The 15295-nt window shown below is 48.9% G+C and overlaps 1 pseudogene; it reads right to left on the reverse strand.

Annotated features, from left to right (window-relative positions):
• LOC138480722 (zinc finger protein 845-like) overlaps positions 1-8082 on the reverse strand; it is a 145795-nt pseudogene extending 137713 nt beyond the window's left edge.
• Between the last annotated feature and the right edge of the window lie 7213 nt (positions 8083-15295).

Raw genomic sequence — 15295 nt, forward strand, 5'->3', positions numbered from 1 at the left:
ATGTTGCATTTTACCTATTGTTACCTGCATATTGGTGGAGCCCCCGCACCATAGGTGAGGCTTTCCCTTTCTGTGCACCCATCCTAATGTTGCATTTTACCTATAGGTACCTGCACATTGGTGTAGCCCCCGCACCATGGGTGAGGCTTTCCTATTCTGTGCAACCATCCTAATGTTGCATTTTACCTATTGGTACCTGCACATTGGTGGAGCCCCCGCACCATGGGTGAAGCTTTCCCATTCTATGCACCCATCCTAATATTGCATTTTACCTTTTGGTACCTGCACATTGGTGGAGCCCCCGCACCATTTTTGAGGCTTTCCCGTTCTGTGCACCCATCCCAATGTTGCATTTTACCTATTGGTACCTGCATATTGGTGGAGCCTTCGCACCATTGGTGAGGCTTTTCTGTTCTGTGCACCAATCCTAATGTTGCATTTTACCTATTGGTACCTGCATATTGGTGGCGCCCTCACACCATTGTTGAGGCTTTCCCGTTCTGTGCACCCATCCTAATGTTGCATTTTACCTATTGGAACCTGCATATTGGTGCCCCACACCATGGGTGAGGCTTTCCCTTTCTGTGCACCCATCCTAATGTTGCATTTTACCTATTGGTACCTGCATATTGGTGTAATCCTCACACCATTGTTGAGGCTTTCCCATTCTGTGCACCCATCCTAATGTTGCATTTTACCTATTGGTACCTGCATATTGGTGGAGCCCTCCGCCCCATGTGTGAGGCTTTCCCATTCTGTGCACCCATCCTAATGTTGCATTTTACTTATTGTTACCTGCATATTGGTGGAGCCCTCGCACCATTGTTGAGGCTTTCCCATTCTGTGCACCCATCCTAATGTTGCATTTTACCTATTGCTACCTGCATATTGGTGCAACCCCAGCACCATAGGTGAGGCTTTCCCATTCTGTGCACCCATCCTAATGTTGCATTTTACCTACTGGTACCTGCATATTGGTGGAGCCCCCGCACCATGGGTGAGGCTTTCCCATTCTGTGCACCCATCCTAATGTTGCATTTTATCTATTGGTACCTGCATATTGGTGGAGCCCTCGCACCATTGTTGAGGCTTTCCCGTTCTGTGCACCCATCCTAATGTTGCATTTTACCTATTGGTACCTGCACATTGGTGGAGCCCTCGCACCATTGTTGAGGCTTTCCCGTTCTGTGCACCCATCCTAATGCTGCATTTTACCTATTGGTACCTGCATATTGGTGGAGCCCCCGCACCATGGGTGAGTCTTTCCCGTTCTGGGCACCCATCCTAATGTTGCATTTTACCTTTTGGTACCTGCATATTGGTGGAGCCCTTACACCATTTTTGAGGCTTTCCCGTTCTGTGCACCCATCCCAATGTTGCATTTTACCTATTGGTACCTGCATATTGGTGGAGCCTTCGCACCATTGGTGAGGCTTTTCTGTTCTGTGCACCAATCCTAATGTTGCATTTTACCTATTGGTACCTGCATATTGGCACCATTGTTGAGGCTTTCCCGTTCTGTGCACCCATCCTAATGTTGCATTTTACCTATTGGAACCTGCATATTGGTGCCCCACACCATGGGTGAGGCTTTCCCTTTCTGTGCACCCATCCTAATGTTGCATTTTACCTATTGGTACCTGCATATTGGTGTAATCATCACACCATTGTTGAGGCTTTCCCATTCTGTGCACCCATCCTAATGTTGCATTTTACCTATTGGTACCTGCATATTGGTGTACTCCTCACACCATTGTTGAGGCTTTCCCATTCTGTGCACCCATCCTAATGTTGCATTTTAACTATTGGTACCTGCATATTGGTGGAGCACTTACACCATTTTCGAGGCTTTCCCATTCTGTGCACCCATCCTAATGTTGCATTTTACCTATTTGTACCTGCATATTGGTGGAGCCCCCACACCATGGTGAGGCTTTCCCATTCTGTGCACCCATCCTAATGTTGCATTTTACCTATTGTTACCTGCATATTGGTGGAGCCCTCGCACCATTGTTGAGGCTTTCCCATTCTGTGCACCCATCCTAATGTTGCATTTTACCTATTGGTACCTGCATATTGGCGGAGCCCCCACACCATGGTGAGGCTTTCTCATTCTGTGCACCCATCCTAATGTTGCATTTTACCTATTGGTACCTGCATATTGGTGGAGCCCTCCGCCCCATGGGTGAGGCTTTCCAATTCTGTGCACCCATCCTAATGTTGCATTTTACCTATTGTTACCTGCATATTGGTGGAGCCCCCGCACCATAGGTGAGGCTTTCCCTTTCTGTGCACCCATCCTAATGTTGCATTTTACCTATAGGTACCTGCACATTGGTGTAGCCCCCGCACCATGGGTGAGGCTTTCCTATTCTGTGCAACCATCCTAATGTTGCATTTTACCTATTGGTACCTGCACATTGGTGGAGCCCCCGCACCATGGGTGAAGCTTTCCCATTCTATGCACCCATCCTAATATTGCATTTTACCTTTTGGTACCTGCACATTGGTGGAGCCCCCGCACCATGGGTGAGGCTTTCCCATTCTGTGCACCCATCCAAATGTTGCATTTTACCTATTGGTACCTGCATATTGGTGGAGCCCTCACACCATTGGTGAAGCTTTTCCATTCTGTGCACCCATCCTAATGTTGGATTTTACCTATTGGTACCTGCATATTGGTGGCGCCCTCACACCATTGTTGAGGCTTTCCCGTTCTGTGCACCCATCCTAATGTTGCATTTTACCTATTGGTACCTCCATATTGGTGGAGCCCTCACACCATTGTTGAGGCTTTCCCATTCTGTGCACCCATCCTTAATGTTGCATTTTACCTATTGGTACCTGCATATTGGTGGAGCCCCCACACCATGGGTGAGGCTTTCCCATTCTGTGCAGCCATCCTAATGTTGCATTTTACCTATTGGTACCTGCATATTGGTGGAGCCCCCCCTCTCCATCGGTGAGGCTTTCCCATTCTGTGCACCCATCCTAATGTTGCATTTTACCTATTGGTAGCTGCACATTGGTTTAGCCCCCCGCCCCATGGGTTGGGCTATCCCGTTCTGTGCACCCATCCTAATGTTGCATTGTACCTATTTGTACCTGCACATTGGTATAGCCCCTCCCCCCGTACCATGGGGCATGGCTCTGCCATAGCATGCTTCCTTAACTTGTCAATTGCACTTAATGTAACCAGCACCGTGATATCTCAGGGTCGTAGGCACTGCTATATATGCTAAAATAAATAAATAACATTAGCGTGTTCCACTCTGACTGGCACTTCCACCCACCTCTCTCCCAAACCCCCACCCACCACTGCCTTGTACTTCTTGTTACTTCACCTACACAATCCAAATCTTCACAAGGCCTAGAAGGGCTGTTATTTGTTATTCTTCACCCTTCCCCCCTGCCCCCTCCTTTGTCTTGTTGCGCCTTGAAACACCATTTGCTGTATAGGTGCTTTATAAATACCCAATAAATAAAAAATACACCAGCACAGGAATGACCCTGGCACCACCAGCAGTGGAATAGCCCTGGCAACACACCCAGAGGGATGACCCTGGCAACACCAGCAGTGGAATGACCCTGGCAACACCAGCAGTAGAATATCCCTGGCAACACCAGCAGAGGAATGGCCCAAGCAACAACAGCAGTAGAATATCCCTGGCAACACCAGCAGTGGAATAACCCTGGCAACACCAGCAGAGGAATGACCCTGGCAACACCAGCAGAGGAATGACCCTGGCAACACCAGCAGTGGAATGACCCTGACAACACCAGCAGAGGAATGACCCTGGCAACACCAGCAGTGGAATGACCCTGACAACACCAGCAGTGGAATGACCCTGGCAACACCAGCAGAGGAATGGCCCTGACAACACCAGCAGTGGAATGACCCTGGCAACACCAGCAGTGGAATGACCCTGGCAACACCAGCAGTGGAATGACCCTGGCAACACCAGCAGTGTGATAGCCCTGGCAACACCTGCAGTGGAATGACCCTGGCAACACCAGCAGTGGAATAGCCCTGGCAACACCAGCAGTGGAATGACCCTGGCAACACCAGCAGTAAAATATCCCTGGCAACACCAGCAGTGAAATATCCCTGGCAACACCAGCAGTGAAATATCCCTGGCAACACCAGCAGTGGAATATCCCTGGCAACACCTGCAGTGGAATAGCCCTGGCAACACCTGCAGTGAAATATTCCTGGCAACACCAGCAGTGAAATAGCCCTGGCAACACCAGCAGTGGAATAGCCCTGGCAACGCCTGCAGTGGAATAGCCCTGGCAACACCAGCAGTGAAATGACCCTGGCAACGCCTGCAGGGGAATGACCCTGGCAACACCAGCAGTGGAATTACCCAGGAAACACCAGCAAGGGAGTGACCCTGGCACCACCAGCAGTGGAATGACCCTGGCAACACCAGCAGTGGAATGGCTCTGGCAACACCAGCAGTGGAATGACCCTGGAATGGCCCTGGCAACACCAGCATCGGAATCGCCCTGGCAACACCAGCATCGGAATCACCCTGGCAACACCAGCATCGGAATCACCCTGGCAACACCAGCAGTGGAAAGGCCCTAGAAACACCAGCAGAGGAATCACCCTGGCAACACCAGCAGAGGAATCACCCTGGCAACACCAGCAGAGGAATCACCCTGGCAACACCAGCAGTGGAATGACCCTGGCGACACCAGCCGAGGAATGGCCCTGGCAACACCAGCAGAGGAATGGCCCTGGCAACACCAGCAGCGGAATGGCCCTGGCAACACCAGCAGAGGAATCACCCTGGCAACACCAGCAGAGGAATCACCCTGGCAACACCAGCAGAGGAATCACCCTGGCAACACCAGCAGTGGAATGACCCTGGCGACACCAGCAGAGGAATGGCCCTGGCAACACCAGCAGAGGAATGGCCCTGGCAACACCAGCAGCGGAATCACCCTGGCAACACCAGCAGCGGAATCACCCTGGCAACACCAGCAGTGGAACCACCCTGCCAACACCGGTGTTAAATGATGCAGATACCGATGACCTAATAAGGAGGCGTGCCCTTTGATAAAAGTCAAAAAAATGGTCTCCGACTCGCGGACTCGCGTCAGTCCGAGGGGATGAACAGTGCCCCCACTAGCGTGTGTCCATGACCCCAATTAGCTGCTACTTTGGTTGGTTTGGCGCCCCAATCTACGCACGCAGAACTGGCAGTTTGCCGAGCGAGGGACACCGATGGATTCATGCGAACCTAGATTAAGAGATCTCACGGGGGAACTGCCCCACTGACCGTTGGAAATGTATGTGGGGATGCGTGCCGTTTTCACTGCCCTGACCCCCAATTCAAGACATAACAGAGACACGTATGGCAAGTAAGGAAGAATGCAGAGATATCTGACGCACAAGAGCGTACATTGTTGGGTATCATCCGTTGTTTGAGAACCAGCGATAGTTCACTTTCCTTTACCTAGTGACAGTCACGTGGTTTCAATTTAGCTCGGACGAGCTAAACAACGTAGACAACCTTTAGGCTCTATTAAATGAAATGAATACACACCATGGTGATCAAAAATGAAGACTGTTCTTATGTCCTGATGACGGCACCGGTTGGAATATTTTATCATCAACCTGGCCCGAAACTTGAGTCGACACAACTACAATTTTCAGTTCCTCGTTAAGAGTTTAATTGTTTGTTTTTTGGTCTAACATGAATTTATGTGGTGAATTGTACGTATCAGAATCACTTGACAATATGTGCCAGTGTGAAGTAACAATTGATGTATAATTAGATGAGAAATAGACATCTCCATCACAAGTCTCATAGTTAGACTGGATGTGGTGTTTTGCACAGTATGATTGGGTTTGTGAATGAGGATGTGTGTGATTGATGTGGATGATTAGGTATTGTTGGGTGTGTGATCACAGTATGGTGTGTTGCGATGATACACTAGTATTGCGTCACTTTAGTATTTTACTGTAAACATGTTTTGTGTATTAAGGTTTCACTAGACCGGTAACCCTTGATTGTCACACCTTTTCTACACTTTTTCTACACACATGAAGATGAGGATGTACATAAAGGAAAAAAGGAAAAAAACATGAATAAAATAAGAATCTATTTAATCACAATATATGTATCGTGATGATTTTGTGTAACTATTCTCCTTGCACTGAATAATATAAATGCAAAGAAAGTCTGTAGCTGTCTCTTGACACACGTACTTTTTGGGACATGACCCCAATCTGGCCAGTGGTGAAGCATTGCTCGATGTGTAGGACCCTACCTGTAACCCCTGGGGCGCCCCCTATGTACAGCGCTCTGGTTCTGCCCAGCGAGGCTTACGCTTTATAAATTACATTCATACATCCAGGCTTAGTGACTTAAAATGTGAAGGTAGGAGTTGCCATCTTTCTTAATTAAGCATAAAAGATTTACAAAGCACAGAATCATGAGGACACAGCAGCCACATAGGCTCCTTGCGTTCCCACATGACACCCCACCCACATGGCTAGAACATCCCATGCCACATACAGTACCTCCCCCTCATATGTTACCCTCAGCGACATGTACAGCGCTCTGCTGGTTCCTACCTGTGTGCTGTAGAACTCCCCTAATGCAATCAATACTAAACGCCCCAAGTGCAGAACTCCCAGCAGCTCTAAGGTCCATCCTCTAAATCGAACACACATGCTTCAACATGTACACGGGGTGGACTGGGAAGCAAAAGAGGGCCTGGAACTCGTTCAAAGGGGCCCATATTATTCAATGCCCAACACCTACTCCATAATAACATGTGGAAATAAGTAAGTAGCCTGTCCACCCCTGCACGCACACCTGTAGACTAGTCCACCCCTGCATGCACACATGTAGGCCAGTCCATCCCTGCATGCACAACTGTAGGCCAGCCCATCCCGGCACTCACACATGTAGGCTAGTCCACCCCTGCATGCACACCTGTAGGCCAGTCCACCCCTGAATGCACAACTGTAGGGGTCAGTCCACCCCTGCATGCACATCTGTAGGCTAGTCCACCCCTGCATGCACACCTGTAGGCCAGTCCACCCCTGCATGCACCTCTGTAGGCCAGTCCACCCCTGCATGCACACCTGTAGGCCAGTCCATCCCTGCATGCACACCTGTAGGCCAGTCCACCCCTGAATGCACATTAGTTTTCTGCTATGGACGGTGGGCTATGTTCGGTACCGCTAAGAAGCCCCTCCTAGACCCCCCCCCCCTCCGCTGGGCCAGTCTCACAGACATGTGGATGTTAGCCTCATGAGAACAGATGGAGAGCCTTGCATCATGCAGGGCTGTGATTGTGGGGGGCACTAGACAAATGAAAATGGACCCCACGAGTCAGTACCCCTTTTACATCGCCCACTAAGGAAGTAGGGGTGACACAAGCCGCCAGGTATCCCCCACACAGGCAAATGATGAGGGTGAACCCCCAGTACACCCCACGCCCCGCCCCTACCATCCTGGGTGCTGTAGCTTCTTTATAATTCCGATTACAACTCCAGGCGCCTGCTCCTGCAGTGTAGCAAGTACCAGCATGTTGCACACATGTCAACATCCTATGACTAATGTCAGTAAAGGGCATATAAGCCCCCCAGGAAAGTGGGCATTTGAGAGACACTGGAGATCACGTGGCCCTGAAGCTGCTAAGAGAGAGGGTGACTTACCTGGGAGTCTTTCTGGGGGAGACTTTGCTAGTCCCTGGAAGATCAGCTCATCAAGCTGCAGAGCAGGCAAAGTACAGTCAGGTACAGACAGCAGAAGCAGCAGGGTACAGGTGCAGCAGGCAGGAAGAGGGGAGGGGCAGGAAGAGAGGGGAGGGCAGGAAGAGAGGGAGGGGCAGGAAGAGAGGGGAGGGCAGGAAGAGAGGGAAGGGCAGGAAGAGAGGGCAGAGAGGGAAGAGAGGGTGGGCAGGTCTCCTCAGCCCAGAGCACGGGCATTCAGGACCCCCAGCCTGGGATCACTGTGCTGGGGAGCATGCAGGGCAGGGGTATGGGGGAGGCTGGCTCATGTGATCTGACCCCGGGGCAAGGGCAGGGGCTTCCTTCCTCTGCTACTGTTCCTTTTCCTCTTTTTAGAATGTTGGCATGCGGCGCTTTTCATCAAGGCTTGGTGACGACCGCCACCTAGTGTCCATGTTATTTAATGCACTCCACTGGAGGACCTGTCAGTGCTCGCTCAAAATTTCTCCAGCACCTTTCAAGCTGTCTGAATAGCAGTTCACGAGCAGTGAGAAGCATTTTATTTCCAGAGGCAGTTAATGTATTCTCTAAGCATTGCTCACAGTGACTCATGTGCCTATTACCATGCCTGCTGCAATACTTTACACACCACTGAGAACAGGTATTGATGTAGCCAACAGTTTCGGCTCATTTTAAAGCATTTTATAGGCACTGTCATCATAACTCTAGGCACTAATGCTAATTGCCAAATTAACAAGGGGTGGTCCTGGGAGTCTTTCTGCCAGACATTAGTCCTGGTTACAAGAGACTTACCCAGAGTCTTTAGCTCACTATCTTTCACAGAGAAGAAATATCCCAAACATATCAGTCTTTGTCCTGCCCTGGGGCAGTCCAGCACTGAAATGCTAGGCAATTCTCCTCTGAACAAGAGTACCAACAGCATCCCCAGACACGTGTTTCTGTCTGGTTGGACCTCATCAGTAGGGTGGATCTGTGCCTCTCTAAGAATAGTGAGCAAGGGATCCACGTCTGGATTCCCCTAGTAACTTAGGGTGAGACCCAAAGTTACTTAAATATGCAAATTGACAAGGGGGGTCCTGGGAGTCTCTCTGCCAGACATTAGTCCTGGTTACAAGAGACTTACCCAGAGTCTTTAGCTCACTATCTTTCACAGAGAAGAAATATCCAAAACATATCAGTCTTTGTCCTGCCCTGGGGCAGTCCAGCACCGAAATGCTAGGCAATACTCCTCTGAACAAGAGTACCAACAGCATCCCCAGACACGCGTTTCGGTCTGGTTGGACCTCATCAGTAGGGAGGAGCTGTGCCTCTCTAAGAATAGTGAGCAAGGGGTCCACGTCTAGATTCCCCTAGTAACTTAGGGTGAGACCCAAAGTTACTTAAATATGCAAATTGACAAGGGGGGTCCTGGGAGTCTCTCTGCCAGACATTAGTCCTGGTTACAAGAGACTTACCCAGAGTCTTAGCTCACTATCTTTCACAGAGGAGAAATATCCCAAACATATCAGTATTTGTCCTGCCCTGTGGCAGTCCAGCACCGACATGCTGGGCAATTCTCCTCTGAACAAGAGTACCAACAGCGACCCCATGTGTCGGTCTGGCTGGACGCATCAGTTGGGTGGAGCTGTGCCTCTCTAGGAATATTGAGAAAGGGGTCCACGTCTGGATTGCCCTTGTAACTTAGGGTGAGACCCCAAATTACTTAAATTATGCAAATTAACAAGGGGGGTCCTGGGAGTTCCTCTGCCAGAGATTAGTCCTAATGCTAATTGCCAGCTGTTTCCATCATGACCCCAGAGAACACCACAATTTGTCAGGTATTGTCATGACGTGCTCTGGTACTCACACCATGTACTGTATCTTGCTACCCTATACCAGGTAATTATATCAATAGCCCTGGCACTCACCATTTCAAGGTATTCTAATTGAATTTCCGGTAAGATAGCTCAGCTGGTTGAGCGCTCACTACTGCTATCTGTGTGTGATCTGCAGGTCGGAGGTTCAAATCCCGGCAATCCAATTCAGCCTTTCATCCTTCCGAGGTCGATAAATGAGTACCAACTTCGGTTGGGTGATACTGTATGGAAATGTTCTCTGTAAGGTGCTTTGGCGAAAGTGCTATATCATAAAACACCTAAAGAATTCAAGATACGCATACCATTACCAGCGACTGCCTTCAATAAACCAGGTTCCTGCACCGTTACAGTTCAATACCCAGGTACCCACACCATTGTCAAGGCTATGCACAGTTAGTATAGCAGTGCCAACCTCCATGATTCCAATTAGGAGTCAGCGCCAAGTTCCCTGATGTCTCGACAGCACAGCAGTGGAAGATTCCATTACACCCAATCTAGACACCAATGGCACCTTCCATTATGCCCGCTAGGCACAGCAAGGCCAGATACCAATATGCCAAGTTATCAAAAGCTATGGCGGTTTTAAATGTAGCGAGTTGGCACAGTGAGGCCAAGTTCCATTATTTGCATGTATCACAGTGAAGCAAGATACCATTATGACCACCAGCACAGTAGGCCTAGACCTCAGTTTGTCCGTTATCCCTCAAAGACATATCCTGTAGGTGTGTGTGTGGTGCAGTGGGACGAATATGTGTTGTGCTGGGGCATAGTGAGCTGCAGGGATATGTGTAGTGTTCACTGCCGGAACGTTAAGTGTGTGTACGTAGTGCAGTTCTGAGGGTGGTGTGTGTGCACACAGCCTTTTGAGTGGTGTTTGTGCAGTACACTGGCAGTGTGTGTGTATGCAGTGCTGGGCTGGTGGTGTGTGCATGCTGGTTAGTGCTGAGGCCATGTTGAAGCAGTGCTTTGTATGCAATCAATGGTTAGGCAGTTTGTGTATGCAGTGTTGGGGTAGTATGTGTGTGCAGTTCTGGGGCAGTGTGTGCACAGTGCTGGGGTTAGGGTGTCTTCGTACACTACAATGAAGTGCTAGGGACAATGTTTGTGGTGGTGAGGTTGATCTGTGTGTATAGTACAATACTTTGGGCAGTGTGTGAGCATGTGTGCAGTGAAAGAGCCTGTATGTGAGTGCTGGAGACAGCGTGTCAGTGTGTGAAGAGCGGTATTGGGGCTGTAAGACTGCATGCAGTTTCGGATGGTGTCAGTGCCGGGCGGGAGGAAGTGTGTGAAGAGCAGGGTTGGGGCAGTGTACATGTGTACAGTGCAGTGGATGGTGTGAGTGTAGAGCAGTGTTGGGGCTGTGTGCATGTGTGCAGTGGATGGTGTGAGTGTAGAGCAGTGTTGGGGCTGTGTGCATGTGTACAGTGCAGTGGATGGTGTGAGTGTAGAGCAGTGTTGGGGCTGTGTGCATGTGTACAGTGCAGTGGATGGTGTGAGTGTAGAGCAGTGTTGGGGCTGTGTGCATGTGTACAGTGCAGTGGATGGTGTGAGTGTAGAGCAGTGTTGGGGCTGTGTGCATGTGTACAGTGCAGTGGATGGTGTGCGTGTAGAGCAGTGTTGGGGCTGTGTGCATGTGTACAGTGCAGTGGATGGTGTGTGTGTAGAGCAGTGTTGGGGCTGTGTGCATGTGTACAGTGCAGTGGATGGTGTGAGTGTAGAGCAGTGTTGGGGCTGTGTGCATGTGTACAGTGCAGTGGATGGTGTGAGTGTAGAGCAGTGTTGGGGCTGTGTGCATGTGTACAGTGCAGTGGATGGTGTGAGTGTAGAGCAGTGTTGGGGCTGTGTGCATGTGTACAGTGCAGTGGATGGAGTGAGTGTAGAGCAGTGTTGGGGCTGTGTGCATGTGTACAGTGCAGTGGATGGTGTGAGTGTAGAGCAGTGTTGGGGCTGTGTGCATGTGTACAGTGCAGTGGATGGTGTGAGTGTAGAGCAGTGTTGGGGCTGTGTGCATGTGTACAGTGCAGTGGATGGTGTGAGTGTAGAGCAGTGTTGGGGCTGTGTGCATGTGTACAGTGCAGTGGATGGTGTGAGTGTAGAGCAGTGTTGGGGCTGTGTGCATGTGTACAGTGCAGTGGATGGTGTGAGTGTAGAGCAGTGTTGGGGCTGTGTGCATGTGTACAGTGCAGTGGATGGAGTGAGTGTAGAGCAGTGTTGGGGCTGTGTGCATGTGTACAGTGCAGTGGATGGAGTGAGTGTAGAGCGTTGTGAGGGTGCAGTGCAGTGGGGTGATGTGTATGAACTGTGCTTGGCAGTGGAGTGTGCAGTGCGGTGCGGAGGTGTGTATGCACAGTGCTAGGTGGTGCAGGTGTGCCAGGAAGTAGGGTGTATGTGCAATGCAGGGGATGTAGGTGTGCAGTGCAGTGGGTTGGTGTGTACACAATGCTGGGGAGGTTATGTTGGCTGGTGTTGGTGTTTGCGAATGTGCAGTGCTATGATCTCCCTGGTCAGTGCTTGGGCAAACCTGCTTCATGCTTCATAATTAAAGCAGGTCCATAATGGCGAACACATCTGAGAACAAATGTCCTTTTAATTTACCCAATACATCGAAAAGAAAATCCTGTCTCAAACTTTTTAAAAGAAGTTTAGCTTTGCCAACTTTTAGTTAAAAAGTCCAAATAAAAGTATATATATTTTAAAAAATGACATTGTTTTTATCACTTATTGACACAATCACGCAGCATTTTAGCATTATTGTAACCAACAAATGTTTCCAAGATCCACTCAATGGCACTTATTTGGTCACTTTCAGTAGGATTAAAGTCTGAGTTGGCTCTGATGGGATGCAGCTGGTGCATCAACCCACTAAGCTATTTTACTACCTACATCATGTCAATTTAGTAAATTTCCAGCAAAATTGCTCAAGCACACATTTACTGAGCGCATTTACATGTGTTTATGAGCAAAGTAGCAAAGCTGGGTTCTGTAGAATTTGGGTCTGTTTGGTAGGTGGCTCTAGGGCAGGGTCAGCTGAAGAGGTATCAAGGCTGGTGGGGATTTTCAGCATGATGTTTGGGAGCCCCTTCGTTTTACAACTGGGGAAAACAGAAGCGCAAGTGGGGTGTTTAAATTATAATACATTTAAAAGAATGTTGCAGTGAGGTGGTTAATAGATGCGTATTTTTCACGGGAAAGGCAACCAGCAGGGGGCTGAAAAACTGAATAAAAAGGCAACAAGGTGCTAAGAACATTCCTAGAGACTGCCAGAAGGAGGTGACAGTCTGCAATGGCACGCTGCACACATTTAATGCCCCAAATGAAAGGGTTTTGTTTCTGTTTCATAAGACTTCAAACCCGGGACACCTGCTCCCTGCACCCAAAGCTCCATGGCACATTTCAGTCGAAAACATTTAAAGGCTCTGACGCTATCCCTGCTTTGGGGTGACTGCCGAGGTCAGCAGGCAGCAACTCTCCTCAAGAGGCAAGCAAGTAGGTCCAGTAGGAAATGGGCCCAAGAAGTAGCACTTCCTGCGCTAGGGTGGGTGGGTATGCATCTTTCTTTTATCTCTTCTTTCATTCTGTACCTGTGTTGTGATTTACAGAGGAAATGTTGCCCTCCCAAAATAAATAGGTAGGCAAAGTCCCCCCTCTTGTAAAAAATGTGTCTTCCGGTAACAACTGTCACACCTTCGCTCTGTGGCAAACTGAAATATCAGTTTTGCAACGTATTTCTGTTCAGGCTCTCAGCATGAACTGCTAATAAAGAACCATCTTTCTGAAAGTGTGACGTTTAAGAATCATGATGGTCCAAAAGCACAGGTCTCCTCTCCAACCCATCACATACAAAAAATGACCAGCATGTGTTGAACAGGAGAGCGATTCTCACCTTGCTAAATCTAAATAAAGCAATAGAACGGTAAATGGGGGCCGGCCAATCTGAAGCCCCTGCATGTGCTTTCGTCACAGACGTGTGGATGTGGTAAGGGTGTGTAGGGGTTAAATGGCTTTTATTTGCTTTTAATACGTTACAAAATGACAGCCATTTAATTTGAATATTAATATCTTTTAAACTCTGAATCATACACAGAAATATGACTCAGTGACTTTGTGGGCTTAACATTACAACCTTGTCACTATCTCTGAAAAGATGCTCTGAAGAACGCCTTTGATTTCTCGGATTTGCCCCCCCCAGCCTCTGACAGGAAGGGGGGAGAGGGTGAGACAGCATCCAGGCATGCGCCCTCTCACCCCCTACACCACAGAAGAATTACCTTAATTGGCAATTCAAAGGAAGGAAAGCACTGTTTACATTTCTAGCACTTGGGAAAAGAAAGGCAGCTTTCTAAACAGAAGGCCACGCTTCCCAATTGGAGAAATTAACAGCCTTTCTTTCCACTTGCTCCAGATTCTGGGAGGGATATATCATATTGTACCCCCGCTGCTTAAAATTGTGGGGGGGAATTATCCCCTCTGCCCCCCCCATTTCCTATGTCTATGGCTCACAATGCTCTCTCTAATACGTCTAGCCAACGGGAAACTCAAGACGGCAAGCTTTCTTTACCGCCAAATCTAGCCATACATGTAACGACCATAGTGCAGCATCTGCTTCTCAGTGCCGACGCCTGCTTGAATCTCTCCTGACATGTTGTACATCTATACATTTGCAGCAGGTGACTGTTGAGATGCACGTCCAGCTCCCATGTCTGCCCACCTAAGCGGTTCAGGAAAACCTATTGGCGCACGTGAGAGTGAACGTGCTCGGGTGCAGGGGGTTGCAACGCGCAATATGGGAATAATAAATGTAGTTGTTTTGTAACAGTTATGGGAGCGACGACAGGCCCAGATATAGTGCACGAGTGATATTGTATTATAATAGGTAAAATACAGTATATAGAAATGATGACGTAGACCCTGGTCCCAGGCACGAGAAATACCGAAGAACTGCCATCTTGTAAGTGAGGCCTAGTACTAGGCAGGCCCTGTTGGAAGTATGGCAGCGTAGTACAATAAAGAGTCTGAATAATCTTCCCATCCCAAGCCCCACCAGGGAAACCAAGCACAGAGGCCTTCAGGGCGAACCGATAAAAGTTTCATTGTATGGAGATTTAGGCCTGCAAAACCTAAAAGGGATATGAATGGCCGAGCACAGGCAAACCCATGGGAGCCGGGGCAGAGGTTTTGAGCTGCCAAAATATCAAGTCCAGATTTAGGGCACTAACGCCCCCCGGGAGAATGTCCATCCCATTTGAACTGCCAGATGCCCATGAAACAGGATACCTAAAGCCATCCGAATTTGGTTGATTAGTGCAGTCCTTGAAAGACCCACTCGAGCTGCGAGGAGGTCCGACATTCCCCCCCCCCCGACTTGCAACATTTTATCTGCGTGCGTCCAGCATTTCACAGCACTTCAACAGCATCTCACAGTATTTTGACAGCATTTTAACAGTATTTCACAGCATTTTGACTCAGAACATCTCTCTTTTATCTGATTGACTAAAGCGCCGCCTTACTCACCTAAGGATTGTACAAAAGGAGAAGGCCCTCGCGCGTGCACTCGGAGAGTGCACTGCAAGTGCACAGTTTGGCTGTTTGGCGTTGAGGCGGTGGTGAGGGCTGAAGTATGACCCTTCACCTCACTAGCCATCCAAATCCATTTCATCATCAGTATACATGCATAGGGTAAGTGTTATACTGCTATATACATAATAACCTGATAGTGTACATG

The sequence above is a fragment of the Ambystoma mexicanum genome, chromosome 5p, assembly GCF_040938575.1.
Source record: "Ambystoma mexicanum isolate Mex_15411 chromosome 5p, UKY_AmexF1_1, whole genome shotgun sequence".
Lineage (NCBI taxonomy): Eukaryota > Metazoa > Chordata > Amphibia > Caudata > Ambystomatidae > Ambystoma > Ambystoma mexicanum.